A 17,250-nucleotide genomic window follows, 5' to 3' on the forward strand; every position below is an offset into this window, starting at 1 on the left:
ATTGCGAATTACAACAGTCTTAGTAGGTATGCATGTCTCACACATAGTCATGAAGTGGTTAGTGAAATTATCGGTATATATATTGATATCTGTGTGCACACAGGACTGCCAGTCAAAATTAGAGATAAGGTTCTTTAGTTTGGCATAATCACCTTAAACGAATTTCCAGACCTTTCGTTTAAATGATGAACCGACAGTTTTATCGAAGCGTAGGACGCAATAGACTGGACAATGATATCGGACTAACTGTTCGAGGAATGGTTCACCTACTCCACAGTCGAGAACAATATCTTTTGAAGAGAAGAGAAATAGGTCAATAAGAGACTCAGAGGATTCGGTAAAATGGGTAGGGTCTCGAATTACTTGGGTCAAGTTGAATTGTTGACAGATAGAATCAATCTTTTGACGGGTTGAGGGTTTATTCATATCTAGGTTAAAATCCCCTGTGATAAGAATGTATTTGATACCTGTATCATTAGCCAATGAAATTGAGTTGGTAATACATTCAAGGACATATGGATTGGAGTTAGGAGGTCTATAGAATGTTCCAAGTAGAATGCGTCTATTTTTAATTCGCAGTTCAAGCCAAATACATTCAAGGTCATTTATCTCGAGGTCATGTCTTTCTAATAAAAACACATCTGAATTAATATATACAATAATACCACCATGTGCATCGGATAGTCTATCTCTTCTAAGGAACATGGAAATTCGGAAATATCAAATCGAGGGTTAATGAATTAGAAGAGAGCCATGTTTCGGTGAAGGCTAATATGTCAAAGTTGCGTAAATCAGCGAACAAGATATCATTTTTGCTACTAAAGCTTTGAACATTATAGTGGACGACGTTAAGACATCCAGTAACGTCAACTGGGATTTCAGAGGAGAAGGAGGAGGATAGAGAATGTGCAGGGCCAGGATTTTCATGAACGTCTCCAGAACAAAGTAGGAGCATTGCTAGCCATCAAATAAGTTCAAAGTGAGTGAGGCATTTGATTCCCTTAGCACGAGATTGTTAGTAACAGAACAAACCTACCTTTATTCGAAATGTAGCTAATTCAATAGACATGGATAAAAGTGATTCCAGGATCAAACGGCGCTAGGAATGAGGGGTATCCACAAATCGTCTGACCAGTACCGCCATGGGATAGAAAGAAGAAAGAATAGGGTGAAAAGTAAGTTAGTGAATAGAAGTAAGATAACATTTTATAAGAAAATAAATGTGATGAGTTCCCTGTTTAAAAGAAATGTTAGGGTAAGTGTAAATTTCATATTTAAGCGTACGGTGAGAATAAAAGTTGTGCTCAATGTATGTAGCTGGTATTCTAAGTTTACATGTAATTGCAAAAAAAGTGTCTTTTATAACATTCAAAATAATCTGATCGTTTATTTGTTTGAAACCGTAGTATTGCGACCAAATAAAAAATGAGGTAGAATAAAATAAGAATATTCGATTAGTATAATCCATCAGTCAATGGTATTATTTACCGCTTGACTAGCCACGACTCTAACCGAGTAGTACGAATTAGAATGTGCCTTTAATATGTATACAAATCTTCACGCTTTCCTCAAAATAAGCATGAATTAATTTGACATACATGTTGTATTTCTGAATGAAATTTTCCATTCATTGTTTTACGCTGTTAGTTGGAGCGGATTTAATCTTGTGATGTTATGAAAATGTGATTAGATATTTACTAGTGTAATATAGTAAAATTGTAATTGCAAAGTGATGCAAGCAAATTATAGGAAATTAATAATTTAGCCGTGTTCTATGGAATTTAGTTGGAAATTATAAGAAGAAAAAAAAATCTAACAATTGAATTGTGGATTAACAATGTATGGAAATATTGTTGAGACATTTCTTAAAGATCATTTTGTATTGATGCAGTTGTTTGAATGCACGTTTGTGTATGCATGTATTTGATTATACATGCATATAATGACAGCAGCCTTAAGAAATTTGCAGTAAACTTAATAGTGTACTAGGTAAGTAGAAATTTATAATTTTTTAGCATTTCAGTAAGTTAGATGTTACAGTGCATCACTATATGGCAGATGTTTTAACATTTTAACATGTCATGTTTGTACATTTTTTATAAGTATATCTAGACATTTGACAGGTACCATTTGTTCAAAGTTCGAATACATATATTCATTATAAAAGGCAGACTTCTATATCAACATTATATTATACACATGTGTATAGTGTTTAAAGACAAAAAAGAACAATTTAAAGATAGGAATATTATTAAATTTGCACTTAAGTAACTAGCCAAAGAACTTTGTAAAATGATGATTTTAAGGTTTCCATGATTAAGTTTAGAAAAAGTTCACAATATATATCTGCATTAAACATAATTACCATTTAGAAATAAGCAAACATGAACAAGATTTGAAATAGATGATAATAAAAAGCAAAGCTTAAGATGTGTAAAGTATAGACATAAAAATAAGACAGTTGACATATATATTGCAAATACTTCTAATAAAGTATAGTAAAAGTATTTTAGTGATGGATCAGTAGCATCATTAATAAAGCTATTTAATTGTACATGCAAAAATATAAACATTGATGTGTGTTCAAATAAATGCTTAAATGACTTGTATTAATGTTCTTGTATATGTATACTGACGAGAAAAAGAAACGCCTCATCGAAAAGTGGCGTTTATTTTGTTGCCAAGTTTACATTTATATGCAAACGTCCAAAATGTACATGTATTCTGACCAAAAAATCCAACCAACCGAAACTCGCACGATTTTATTCAGCCAATTGTTAAATTCACGTACCTGCTCACGATTTCCTCGTGCGCTCCGTGCGTTTTAACCATGTGGCTTTATCAAGTAAATTCTACACCGATACATGTGCTAGTCGACATACAACAATATATCCGTGTCTTTTTTGACAATTACCCAGTTTCTGATAATGCCGAAGCTAAATAGTGAAGAGAGAACCAGGGTTTTGGCAATGCTTGAATGTGGGCGAACGCAAGAACAAGTCGCTAGACGTTTTAACGTCTCTCGTTCGACAATATTACGTCTCATTCGAAGTGTTAGAGACACGGGAACGTTTGCTGATAGGCCACGTTCAGGCAGACCCCGTGTAACGTCAGTATGGCAGGATAATTACGTACGCCAACCCCATCTACGTGACAGATTTGTGACTGCTGAATCAACGTCACGCGTAGTAGTAGGTAACCATGGACGCCCTGTTAGTCGACATACGGTGAGAAATCGACTACGAGAACGGGGGTTTAGATGCCGCAGGCCGTACCGTGGTCTAGTGCTTACGCGACGTCATCGTCAACAACGTGTTAATTGGGCCCGCAACCATCGCGGTCAGCGCTGGCAAAATGTAGTGTTTAGTGACGAGTCACGCTTCAACTTGTCTAACGCCGACGGACGTATTCGTGTCTACAGGCGACGTCATGAACGCTACGCTAACAATTGCGTTCTGCAGCACAACCGTTACGGTGGGGGCGGAGTTATGGTCTGGGCAGCTATCAACCATAGATTTAAGTCCCAACTCGTCGTTTGCCAAGGTAACATCACAGCAAGGCGTTAAATTGACCATATAGTACGTCCTGTAGTTGTCCCTATGCTTCGCCAACGTCAGGGCCTGGTATTCCAGCAAGACAACGCGCGACCCCACGTAGCCCGTGTCACCATGAACTTTTTACAGGCCAATAACATTGCCGTCTTGCCTTGGCCGGCGTGTTCACCAGACTGCAATCCGATTGAACACGCCTGGGATTACCTTGGACGACGGTTACGTCAACGTCAACGTCAGCCTGCCAACGTCCAGGAACTTACAGCAGCGCTCCATCAGGAGTGGGCCAGAATGCCTTGGTATTTGCTACGTAACTTGCGCGGTTCGATGGCACGTCGTCTTGCTGCTGTAATTGCCAGTAGAGGAGGTCACACGCGCTATTAAGCATGTCAGTGAATTTGCTCTGACCATACATTGAATTTTCAATATTTTAAGCATAATGTGACCATGAAATGCTGTATAATCAATCATCAATTCTCTTAAATGATAAATATTGTAAATGCCACCGTTCTTTTCTAATTTTTAATCATACTTAATAAAATATAGTACAAACAGTTTGAATGAGGCGAAAAGTGGCGTTTATTTTGTTGCCAAGTTTACATTTATATGCAAACGTCCAAAATGTACATGTATTCTGACCAAAAAATCCAACCAAATGAAACTCGCACGATTTTATTCAGCCAGTTGTTAAATTCACGTACCTGCTCACGATTTCCTTGTGCACTCCGTGCGTTTTAACCATGTGGCTTTATCAAGTAAATTCTACACCGATACATGTGCTAGTCGACATACAACCATATATCCGTGTCTTTTTTGACAATTAATTAGTTTCTGATAATGCCAAGGCTAAATAGTGAAGAGAGAGCCAGGGTTTTGGCAATGCTTGAATGTGGGCGAACGCAAGAACAAATCGTTAGACGTTTTAACGTCTCTCGTTCGACAATATTACGTCTCATTCAACGTGTCAGATACACGGGAACGTTTGCCGATAGGCCACGTTCAGGCAGACCCCATGTAACGTCAGTACGGCAGGATAATTACGTACGTCAACGCCATCTACGTGACAGATTTGTGACTGCTGAATCAACGTCACGCGTAGTAGTAGGTAACCATGGACGCCCTGTTAGTCGACATACGGTGAGAAATCGACTACGAGAACGGGGGGATTAGATACCGCAGGCCGTACCGTGGTCTAGTGCTTATGCGACGTCATCGTCAACAACGTGTTAATTGGGCCCGCAACCATCGCGGTCAGCGCTGGCAAAATGTAGTGTTTAGTGACGAGTTACGTTTCAACTTGTCGAACGCCGACGGACGTATTCGTGTCTACAGGCGACGTCATGAACGCTACGCTAACAATTGCGTTCTGCAGCACAACCGTTACGGTGGGGGCGGAGTTATGGTCTGGGCAGCTATCAACCATAGATTTAAGTCCCAACTCGTCGTTTGCCAAGGTAACCTCACAGCCAGGCGTTACATTGACCAGATAGTACGTCCTGTAGTTGTCCATATGCATCGCCAACGTCAGGGCCTGGTATTCCAGCAAGACAACGCCGACCCCACGTAGCACGTGTCACCATGAACTTTTTACAGGCCAATAACATTGCCGTCTTGCCTTGGCCGGCGTGTTCACCAGACTGCAATCCGATTGAACACGCCTGGGATTACCTTGGACGACGGTTACGTCAACGTCAACGTAAGCCTGCCAACGTCCAGGAACTTACAGCAGCGCTCCATCAGGAGTGGGCCAGAATGCCTCGGTATTTGCTACGTAACTTGTGCGGTTCGACGTCGTCTTGCTGCTGTAATTGCCAGTAGAGGAGGTCCCACGCGCTACTAAGCATGTCCGTGAATTTGCTCTGAGCATACATTGAATTTTCAATATTTTAAGCATAATGTGACCATGAAATGCTGTATAATCAATTACAAGTATCAATTCTCTTAAATGATAAATATTGTAAATGCCACCGTTCTTTTCTAATTTTTAATCATACTTAATAAAATATAGTACAAACAGTTTGAATGAGGCGTTTCTTTTTCTCATAAGCATATATATGTATAAACTATAATAATTCAAAAAGCACTTGCTGCTTAACAAAGCAAAACAAAACTGATGTAGAAGTAATTGAAGTATTGAGATTTTTTGCACTATTCAAAAGGTAAGTATATCTAAAAACCAAATGTCCATCTACATGTTTACATAAGAATGAATATATGATGAACAAGATGACACAATATAGACAGTAATTATAACTAAAATTATATGATAATAATAATTATAGTGTTAAGTACAATTACTTTTAGATGTAATTTGTAATTATAAACTGACAATAATATACAAAAAGAGCAAAAACATGTTTAAATGTTTACATATAAAACAAAGGCATATATACACACAACCACACACACACACACACATATGTATATATATATTCACACACACACACACACACACACACACACCCCACAAACACACATACGCACGCACGCACGCACGCACCCACACACACAAACACATATACTTGTACACATATACACAAAATATTGCTGTCATCATAATGACTATATGAAACATATTTGCTTATTAGATTTTATGCTAGCTAGGTAATTTTGGCTTTTATATACAAGTTAAACCAAGATGTATTATAACTTGAATGTACAGAGAAATTGATGTATACTGTAAGTCCATCTACCATCTATATCCAAATAGGTAGTTTCTCTGATATGTACATATATACTCAATGTTGAGTAAAAAACAGTTAGTGCATGACCTAGATGATCTAGGTGCAAATAAGAGAAACATGTTTTAAACATCAAAACTAATGCAGACATTAATCTTGACAACTGACACTTTAACACTTTAAGATGTATTAAGACTCAAATGGTTGCACTTCATGTCGGAAAGACCAACACTTGCACTTCTCAGTTCATAGATTGGTTTGGGTTGTAACCAAACTGAACAAGGTCATTGTGGGTGTTGACTCTGATCATGTGGCCTTTCACCTCTGTTTTGATGTAGATGTTACCATCATAGGTCCAAGTGTCAAGTACAGGGGATTTCGGATTCTTTTTCAGGAGTCTGCATTGGAAGGCAAGTTCACCCCTGAATGAGGTGAGATGTTCATTGATATATGCTTGGCTTTTCCTTTGCCTTAGTTGTTTTCTGATTTTCATAAACTCATGTTTGGTCTTGTAGGACACAAACTTCACAATTATGTCTCTGGGTTTGTTGACTTTAGGTTTGCCATTTCTATGTGACCTGTCTATATCAGAGGGTGTAATATCAAGGCCACCTTCTTTTGCCACCTGTATGACAATATCATTGGTATTTTCTTCAGGCAACTCCTTCATGTTGCTGATCAGTATACAGTTTCTTCTACTATACTGGTTTGCTGCATCCATTTCACCTTCAAGGTGACTGACCTTTGCCCTTAAGTGTGTCAGCTTTTAGGGGTTGAACTTGAACCTGTATGACAACATTCACTATTGCATTTATTTCATCTTTTAGTGAGACCTTTAGTGAGTCTACAATTCTCTGTATATCATGATCTGCTAATATGGAAATTTGATGAGGGTTTCCTGGGTGGGGAGGTCCTTGAAGTGACATCTGGGACCCCAGTTGGACTGGGGACTGCATATAAACAGGTGTTGGTGAATAGATGTATTGCTGTTGGTGTAAATTGGGCAGGGACACTCCTGGTATTGACTGGAGTAGTATTTATACTGCTGTTAGATGCTGTCTCCATTGAGTATTTATATGTGCATGAGCACTAGCAGTGGACATTTCTATAAATGTTTCAGAGTTACAATAATTATCTACCCAGCTTTTACATCAACTGTCAGTGCTATCAATGTCAGACCCAGAGGAATGTCTTGATTTTTTGTCAATTGACTTTTCACCAGGGGAGATAACTTTTCTTTTCTGGCTTCGATTTCTCCTTGTTTGTCTGTCTTAATGTTCAGAGTCTAACCCTTGTGTTCTTTTGAGTGGGATTTAATGCCTTTACCCATTAGAAAAGTTTGCTGCCTCACGTTTGCATCGGGAAGAGGGTTTAGTTGAGGTTTTTACATGTTTTGAAGTGCGAGGGAAAAATACAGGTTGTTGACACCGGAAGCGGAAGTTACTGTTTTTAGTGTGTTATTAATAGGTAGCAAATTAAGTTGCGTCTTTGTATCACAAAAAAATCCGTCTTTGCCTGTCCACACTCAATATTAAAACATGCCGATTATGTTTAGCTGTATTTAGTTATCGTACGGTTCGATAAAAAGTATGTTACCGTATATCTTAAATGAAATATTATGTACGGTTTTCAGACAATGTATTCATATAATTGTAAACATCTATTTCACCACTTGTACGATACTCTTTTTTCTAACAGTTCAATCAGTTCGTGGAATTTGGATTCATCTTGATTATAGAACAGTAAACTAACAACATAAGTTTAAGTACATCCTCTCGCATCCAATACCTCTTAATTAGTTTCTTGAAGTCATATAATAATCCGAAGGGAACTATAAATACGCCATTATATGAAAAACAAATTAAAAGTATTGGTGTTACTCCGACTGTTAATTGACAAGTAGTCAATGTCACAATGTTTTATAAGCCAGGGCTAGGGTTTTTTACAGGGTCATGTTCAGAATGAATACAAATAACGCATTGAACTAAAGGTCACTTTTTGATAACGAATTTGTGCCTGGGTTCACTTTAGAATATTTGTATATGATATTAACGGAGTTAAAATCCATTCATACAACGTTTTGAATCGTCGGGTTATGTATTTATTATTGGTGATAGCATTACAGATTTTGTCAATTCCATGATTGTGATAAATATTATTTCCGAAAAGATGGAACTTTCAAGGAATGTAGGGAACAACACAACAGTGACCTGTCTATGTTTTACCTTTTAATATATTTTTTTTAATTCACAATGTCTCTATCAGCATTCACATTTTATAAAAAAAACTTTCTATTCAAGTACTTTCTCTTTATTTTACTTTCTGAACTATGCATTGCGTAAATATTACAAATTTCTATGGACTAATTTAAATGCAAAAATATTTGTCTGAATAGTATACGCATCAATTTAATGATCATCTGTTATTATACAAACTGCGGTATTGACTTTAAGCGGAAATATTAATCTTATTTGGATCAGGAATTAAACAATAAATAGCTACTTAACTTAGGTCACGGGTGTAAACCTGATATTTTGATGCTAATTTAATCTTCTTTTGTTTTGAAAATAAATTTTGCTTTAACTTCTACTCATTAAAATATTCCGGCTTACACACATGAAGAAAACGTCTACAGACAGAGTAAGAAATGGTTGATTTATATTATTCATGATCAAACATTAAGCTGTCATTTAAAAAAGATCGAAATATGTATTTGTATAATCGTGTTTAATTCATAAATATTGTATTGCATTTCGAGGGGTAAAAGCGAAAACGTTCTATCTATTTCTTTATTTTTGTCACTTAGAACTTTTTCGCATTGACCCCTCGATTTATTCTACAATTTTAAAGCTAACGTTAACCTAATTATTCTAGGATTTTAACATTAGACCAGTACATTTAATTCCATTTTGACTGCCAGGTATTTTAAATATATACCTTGGTCTACGGATTAAATAACAACAAACATCCCGATGTTTTGTTCAGTGAAAAAAGTGAAGAAAAATTTAACCTATATTTTTTAGTCATTTTTCCGCATCGACTTAGTATCCATTTTCAGTGATTAAGTGTTTTAAATTTGGAACAGGCAAACTATTGATTAAATAATAAAACGTTATGTTATTCTTTCCATAACAATGATATTAGACCAAAAGCCAAACGTATAAAACTGTTCTACTGTAAAAGTGTTTATTTCCTAAAACATGACAATTCTCTGTTTTATTTCCAAATCCATACTCTTTACAAGTATGTCCGGCGAAACAAATTATTCCATTATCTTCACATTATTTCTGCTACAAGTCACTTCAAGTTTCGTATTTCACAGCGACCTCATAAGCTCATCCCAAAGCATCATCAATCAAAGAAGCCAAAATCGATTCCCCGTTATTATGATTTGATAATAATAGGTGCAAGCAATTATTCCGAGAAGTGCGGAAACAGATTAGTAGTTTAGCGATTTAAATTTGACAAACCGCATTTAACTTAAGAACTCTTGTTTTAAACATAATGTTTTTTAAGCTTCATTGATTATACAATTCTGTTGAAAGACGTGTAACGATTGTCACTCTGTTTAACAGATGAAGAACATATATGGTTTATGCAAAATTTGAAAATCGAGAATAGTCTTGAGCTGAAGAGGTCAGTTGTTTTCATTTTTCTCTAATGAGTAATGGGTTAAACTTGTTTATTGCAAAGTCTATGACAACATGTTCTTCCTTTAAAGGTCATTTAACCGAGGCTGACATATAACAAAAGCATTTTCGTACACATTTTCAAAAACTTATTTTAATAAGAATTGGGCACCATTTATGTCAATTTGTATCTTCTTCTTTTTTTGGACACATCCAAGTATTTAATTTTCCTCTAATATGCATACGTCTCGTTTATGTTATTAACTTTTCAAATGTTGCATGTGTTTTAAATATTATCATAGAACATATTTTCATATATTCTTATATTGTCTCCAGTAGCAGATATGATAAGGTATCAAATTATAGACATTGCCTCCAGGAGGAGATATGATAAGGTATCAAAGTAAAAACCCCGATGTACCGAGTTTGAATCCGGAGGTTGCTATTTTTTCGTATCATAACATTTATAGAACTAGTAATATTTCTTACATGTTTTCTATTTTTTGGAAAGATACTAAAATGAAGTTATCTGACTAATAAATGCTTTAACCTAAACATTATATCAGAGTTACTTCTGGATTAACTTACAGTAACAAACCTTATTTTTGATACCGTTAGTGTAGGATCTTTAAGTGTGACAACACTCAAAAAGTGTTTAATCAGCTGTTTTCATTGTTTAAATTGATCAAACATGATATGCTAAGATAAGAGGAAATTCAGAAAAGTAATGTCTTCATTTTCGAAAGGAACTCATTTTCTTAAATTGCTGCAGTTCTTATACATTCTGAAAACAATAATATTACACGGGAACTATTTTCATAGATATATTGTCTTCCTTAAAGTAATGTATCATTGGCCAGAACTCGAGGATAAGTCATAACAATAAGTTGCCTCTGAAACAACAAACGGTTATATGATTGTTACGTGCTGCCTTTACCTTTAATCTATGTCGTAGAATTTCCTCGGGTCGCTTTTATATAAATATATTGCTGAGGATCCATATCATATAATTTGGAACACTCACTATAAAGTTATTTAATGTTTAACAAATAATAAACTTTACTTTTAGAAAATAATTACGTTCACATAATGCTTTAATGGTTTTGAAAAAATATATCGTCTTTAAAAACGGTATTTTTCTGTGGGAGCTTTGATTCCTTAACTGACTATGTCAAGTACCTGGACGAAGTTATCGTTCTTAACTGTCTACTCCGTTTATTGTAAGTATTTTGTTTCAGTATAGTGCCTGTTCGATAACTTTGTTCAAAAGTATTACACTTGTAAAATATAAATTTGAATAAATATGAATACTTGAGTGTTGGCAATTGTAGATAGTATAATTCGGATATGATGTTTTATCATCTAACATATCGATATATCGGTGTAATATTGGTAACGACCTCAACTAGCAATACAGAGTACCCAGGATCCAATCCTTACAAATCGTTTTTATTTCATTTTTATTTTTGTTGTTTTCTGTCTTGTAGTTTATAATCTAAGAATATATGCTATTTCTCACTGTCATGCTAGTAAATGTATTTCACAGATATATTGTTATTAAAACAAGTTTTAATTGCATCTCAAGCCAGTATGTGTTTTCATATCATATTTAGAAATGCATTTACGAATAACAGATTGTATAACGCTTCTTGAACGCTCTTCATTTCTTACTACCTGATATAAAAGTGACGACACATTAAAAGATTTGTTCTTAACAATGTTTAATTAATCTAAAATAATAACAATAAATTCAGATAATGACTATGTATTTTTTAAGTTTGAGAAATTTCGCGGCAATTATATATTGCGTAGTAAATTTATTTACATCATTAATTTATTTAAGTGCATTTAAACATCATGATGTTTTTAATAATGATCTAAACATTATAATGATAAATGTTTAAATGTATGTTTATTTTTAGATCAAATTTACACGTCAAACATCCCAGGTAAATGGAATATAAGTGCAGAAACCCAATTATACTCCCACTTGTGAAATTGTATAAAAAGATCCCCAAACATATGTTAATGATTGACAGCATCATATGTTATTTCTTTCTATTTTCTATGAAATTTAAAACGTTGCCCTGTCGAGACAAGTATCTTGGGATGACATATGTGTCATTGTGTGCAGTGGTAAATCTTATTCTTGACAAATATTTCCACAGAGTTATTTCCTTTCCTGATTATTCAATCATTTAAAATTGCTACTATTAGGAAAGGTTAATTAATTAAACAATTTTGATGTGCTTTTTTATTTTAAAGATATTTATATGAATTCAAACATTTAATTGATAAAATATATAAATTGAATAAATCCCCACAGAATTTGATATTTTTGGGCAAGTTAAAAAATGAAAGACATTTGGTTTCTAGAGCTTCAAAAATACAATGCAAACAACATGTATGGATATATTTTTGGCTTCTGAGCTTGTTTCTGTAGTTTTTCATATAAAAAAATTCAATAAATGATAAGAATTCCGTCTTGGAACTGTTAGTGGAACAATAGTTGTTGAAACTTGTTTAACTACTTCTATCTATAAATAAGAATATAATCACAAGTTTAATAAGTTTAGGACTTAATGACAAATTATTGATATAAGCATTGTCATTTTGATGTTCAGTTTTGTCACCTAACAATGTTTGAACATTAAAAAGTTAAATCTTAAATCAAATTAATTTGTGTACGGATGTGCAGATTTAAGGATACACGGTCGAACTGTTGTTTTCAGGTGTTCTTTTGCAATTCTTAGTGCAATTTCTTGGCAAATGTTATGGCTTAAAAACGGGCCAAGAAAGTACTTGTTGACGCATCGATACTTTTAATCCAGAAAATGTCAAAACAGGACAACACTCAAAATTACTCATAGAGTAACACGCCATGGTTATTAATGACATCATTGTTTTTAGTAAACGTTTTTTTTGCTTACTCCATGGCTTCATATTGTTTTGTCGTGCATAAAATACTTAAAACAGTTATTTTCTTATATTGGCTTGTACCAAACTGACAGCATTGTAATTTTCTTCGTCATACGTGTTGAACACGCACAAATATTTATTACTTTCTGACTTTATGAGATCCATAAAATATAACATACGACATCTTCGATTGTATTTCTTGCAAATAGGATTAGCCGCTTTCATAACAAATGGAATAACATTTTCTCACAAAAACTGAATTTTGTTTGAAAAGGATGGACAGAAATACTTTCTGATTACGTTGTTCAGCACTATTAACGATGCTTACAGTTGCAAATGTTTTGAATAAAATTTGAGCCCTAGGTTTTAAACTTTAATGAAAACAGATTTCTCAATTATTTCTTGAAGAGTGCAGCTTTTTACAATTCTTAATTTTATGAAAAAATCGCCCTTCATTGTTTCGGGGTGTATAGAATATACACATAAATTTTGTGAAAGTGAAACCTCCTTACATTGCATTAAAATGATAGACAACTTACGTCAGATTATAATGTTACAAAGTTCATTTAGCACTTGAAAATAGTACCGAACGTAATCAAACAATTTGAAGCAAACCTGGAAAATAGCATAAGGTTGTTTGTTACTTGTCCGACGAGTTTTATCATATTAGATTCTTGTTCTGTTGAAGGTAAGTCTCTCTGGATGTTTAAAATGTGTATTTGTAGAACAGTTAAAAACTAAAACTAAAGCATTCTTACATGAAGTGCATATTCGAGTTTAAATTTGATCTCAAATAAGTCATATGGATACTTTATTTATAAAATGGAGTAGCAAATCAACAGCCTTAACTTGCAAAAGTCCTTGTTTCTGGATAAAAGATAATAATGATATTGTAAATAACAAGTTTGTATAATCCAATAAGAAACAGGGTCTTGTATCGTCAACACCATACTACAAATTGCAGAAGAATCTAAACAACGATGCAAAATAATATTTTCTGTATGATGCAATATCAACTAGTTAGACAGGATAACACATCTCTCGATCAGTGTGTGGGAGGGAAGGTTGTAAACGTCACTGTTTCCATACACCATATCTGATGTCTGGATAACATAACAAGGAAAATGCATTTAGTTTAAATACTCCTTTCATTTATCGATTGATTTAGAGCCGAATAGACGGGAAAATACTTGGGTAAAGGCGTTGGACTTGCGTTGGCGCATGTAACTTAAAAGTATAGGATCTATAAAGATCAGATATATTGAATATATTGTCATTGCTCTTTCTGGATGTAAACATGGCCTTCAGCTGTCACATTTAACTACAATCATAGTCGTAGTCAGACAGTTTCCTGAAAGCTGCACAAGAAATCATTCAAATAGATTTCTTTTGTCGGAAATATCACCAAACATGGCATATTCCTTCTTAATATTCATTTTAATCCAGCCAATCGAGAGTCTGAGAAAAAAGTCCAAAAATGCGCTGAAATAATGATTTCTCTTCGGAGCAATAATGAAGGCTCAATGGAAAACTAAAATAAATACTGTTTTATGTATAGACTTCTACAGAAGGTGAAGATCATTTTGTTATATATTCATAAATATGCGCAGTGTAACCGAAATAGATGCCTGTCAAAACCAGCATAGACCCGTGGGAAAACAGAATTTCTCAATCCAAAAGGGGGAAATAAGTAAAAGTAATAATAAGAGCTTCAACAATCAAATGTCTGTATCATTATAAAGCACTGCATCTGTTCACGCACACATGGGATTGCATTGTATAATAAAGAAATCGAAACCTAGTGATATCAGTAAGTTATTATTTATCAATAATTCCAACTCTCCACACGTATGCAAGCAATTAAACGTCAGCAATAAAAAACTATTATGTTGTTTGCAAATTTCCAAAAGATGAAAAGTGTGCAGCTGGAAGCGGCGGTAAAATAGTATTTTTTTAATGACATAAATTATCCCATTGTCTTGTCAGATAGTGTCTCTAATCATGCGATGTATATATTTACCAAATTAAAGGTAATATGTAGTAAAATAATAATTGATTAAAAGGGTTGCTTCGTCCATATATTGCTCCGTTCAATCTTCCCGCCTTAACTTTATCACCAGGCCTCATTTTTATTCTCCCGCCTAAATTGCGTCTATTGCATTCCTCCGACGGAGTTGTGACCACGATGTCTTCGTGGTGTTCATGGTAATTTTGTCGGCAAGTTTTAGTATATATACAGTAAAACTGAGATAGCTCGAGGACGCTGGGGTCCGAGCTAAAACCTCAAGGGAACCGATGTTTTAATTTTCCAGTCCGTTATGAAATATCTTTCAGTGTATTAATGAATAAATAGTTATATTTCTTTTTTCAAAAAGCACAGCTTGTAAAAAAAGCAACATTGAAATATGACAGTACATGTTATGGCATAAACCAGATTTAAGTTTCGCATAAATCATGGATTGTCTGTCTCGTGAAACTGTTCAAACTCATAATTATCTTCTCAAAAGCCCTTATCAACTAATAGCGGTAACAGCGTAAACAGTGATAAACGCTTTTTCACAACCTATGAAATTTTCTTTCAAATGTTATTGCAATTTTTACAACTTGCGAAAAATTTGACACCAAGCAATTGCTTTTTTATTTTGGAACACTCGTTCGGGAAAAGGTGTGACATTAGACCTCGAGGGAGCCATAAGGTTTGTGAATGATTTGTGTATTTGGAACCGGTTAATGTGCTCGACTCCTGGATTTATTTCGGTTTCGATGCAGCGTAAGTTTATTTTATAGAAACTAGAAAAAATAATGTTCGGGACCATCCTCCGACTTCGATGGACCGCCGGTTCTCGAACGACCGCCTGTTCTGACGACCGCAGTTTTACTGTGCTGTGATCACTTGGCATAAGGGTTGGACTGAACAGTATTTAACAGGAATGTTAACGTGTTGCATATAATAATTAATAAAGATAATGAAACATAGTGGTACATGTGTTTATTTCTCATGTCATAGCTAAATTAAAAGTGGTAAACAGTGTGCTTGTTTATAAGCTACCAATGTTGTTTAATAAAAAGTCCCTAAATATACATTAAGCCGCCCTGTACAATGTAAATCATCTAAAATTCATCTGTGTTTAGAATTGCATCATTATTTTCTGCGTTGCATAGATGTATCAGCTGTCGGACAAATAATTTCTAATTTGCATAAATCAATAGATGTATCTTTTCTGTTATTTAATACATCAATGAAACGAAGAAAACTTATGTTGTGTTTAAGCAAAATTAATATAATTTGTTTAAAAGTCGGAATATATCCCTTTCTTAAGGAGTTTTTTTCGTGTGAAATGGTAAAGGATAAAATATTGCAGCGCTAATGCTGCACGTATGCAAATATTGCAACTGATTAACCGGCACAATTTCAGGGTCAAATGTTACTTAATACACAACCTGTTCTGTAATGACAATATAATTCTACGTGAGGTCAAACATGATTAACATTATTAAGTTTCACTTCGAACAGCCTTACTGTTTTTGTTATATTTTCGACATTTGTTATTGAATGTGTTTCTAATTTCATTGTTTATTGCAGATTTGAACAAGACTTTCATTGAGTGCGATTATTCATAAATTGGTAGAACTTTATAATATTGAAGACCATTATAATATTGGAGAAATGTTCTTCTTTCTTATAAGATTTCAAAGCTTGTCTTCTTTTTTTTATTTTTTGATGTATGAGAAATGTTGGTAATATTGGTTTATTAAAGCCTATAACGTTTTTAAATCTGATAATTAGGCATTGATCTATTCCAATCCTGTGGACTATTACCTTTTACTTTTTGGAAACGCTGCAATTTCATGGAATTTGACGTGCTGTGCCATTGGTTTCATTTTACAAATATCTATATAAATAATGATATATAACTGAGAAAATAAATTGAAAACAAGAGTTCAGAATGCAGAAAAAGTAAGGATAGAAACTGATGTAATTACCACGGAGTTCTTTGAATTTACTTATACAAAATTTGATCTAATTATAAAAATTAAAATAGTATTTTGGTTTCCAGAACTTACAAAATATTTTAGAAATTCTGAGAAGTTACGTCACGGAAAGTAGCATGATGAATTATTATATTGAAAGCGGTATTGCTAGTCATGAAGAACAGTCACATGAGTAGCTTTATGCGCTCAACTTTAATCTGTAAGTCTTTAGTTATCAAGGGCTTATCCCCTAGACCTACTAGTCTTCACTAAAAAGTATCTATCTCCACTTATGACAGCCAATTCTAACTTCTATGCAAGACACGTTTGAATTCAACAAATTTCAATTGGTAATTAAGTAATCAAAGTTGCATAAAATAAGATCTCCTATAGACGAGAAAAACAATGTTCCATTTGATCAAATGCACGTCTCAATTAGCGCGTTTAATAAGTTAGGGATCACAGATCACCTGAAAATTAGGAAATTTCGTACATTTT

Source organism: Mya arenaria, chromosome 12 (genome assembly GCF_026914265.1).
Source record: "Mya arenaria isolate MELC-2E11 chromosome 12, ASM2691426v1".
Lineage (NCBI taxonomy): Eukaryota > Metazoa > Mollusca > Bivalvia > Myida > Myidae > Mya > Mya arenaria.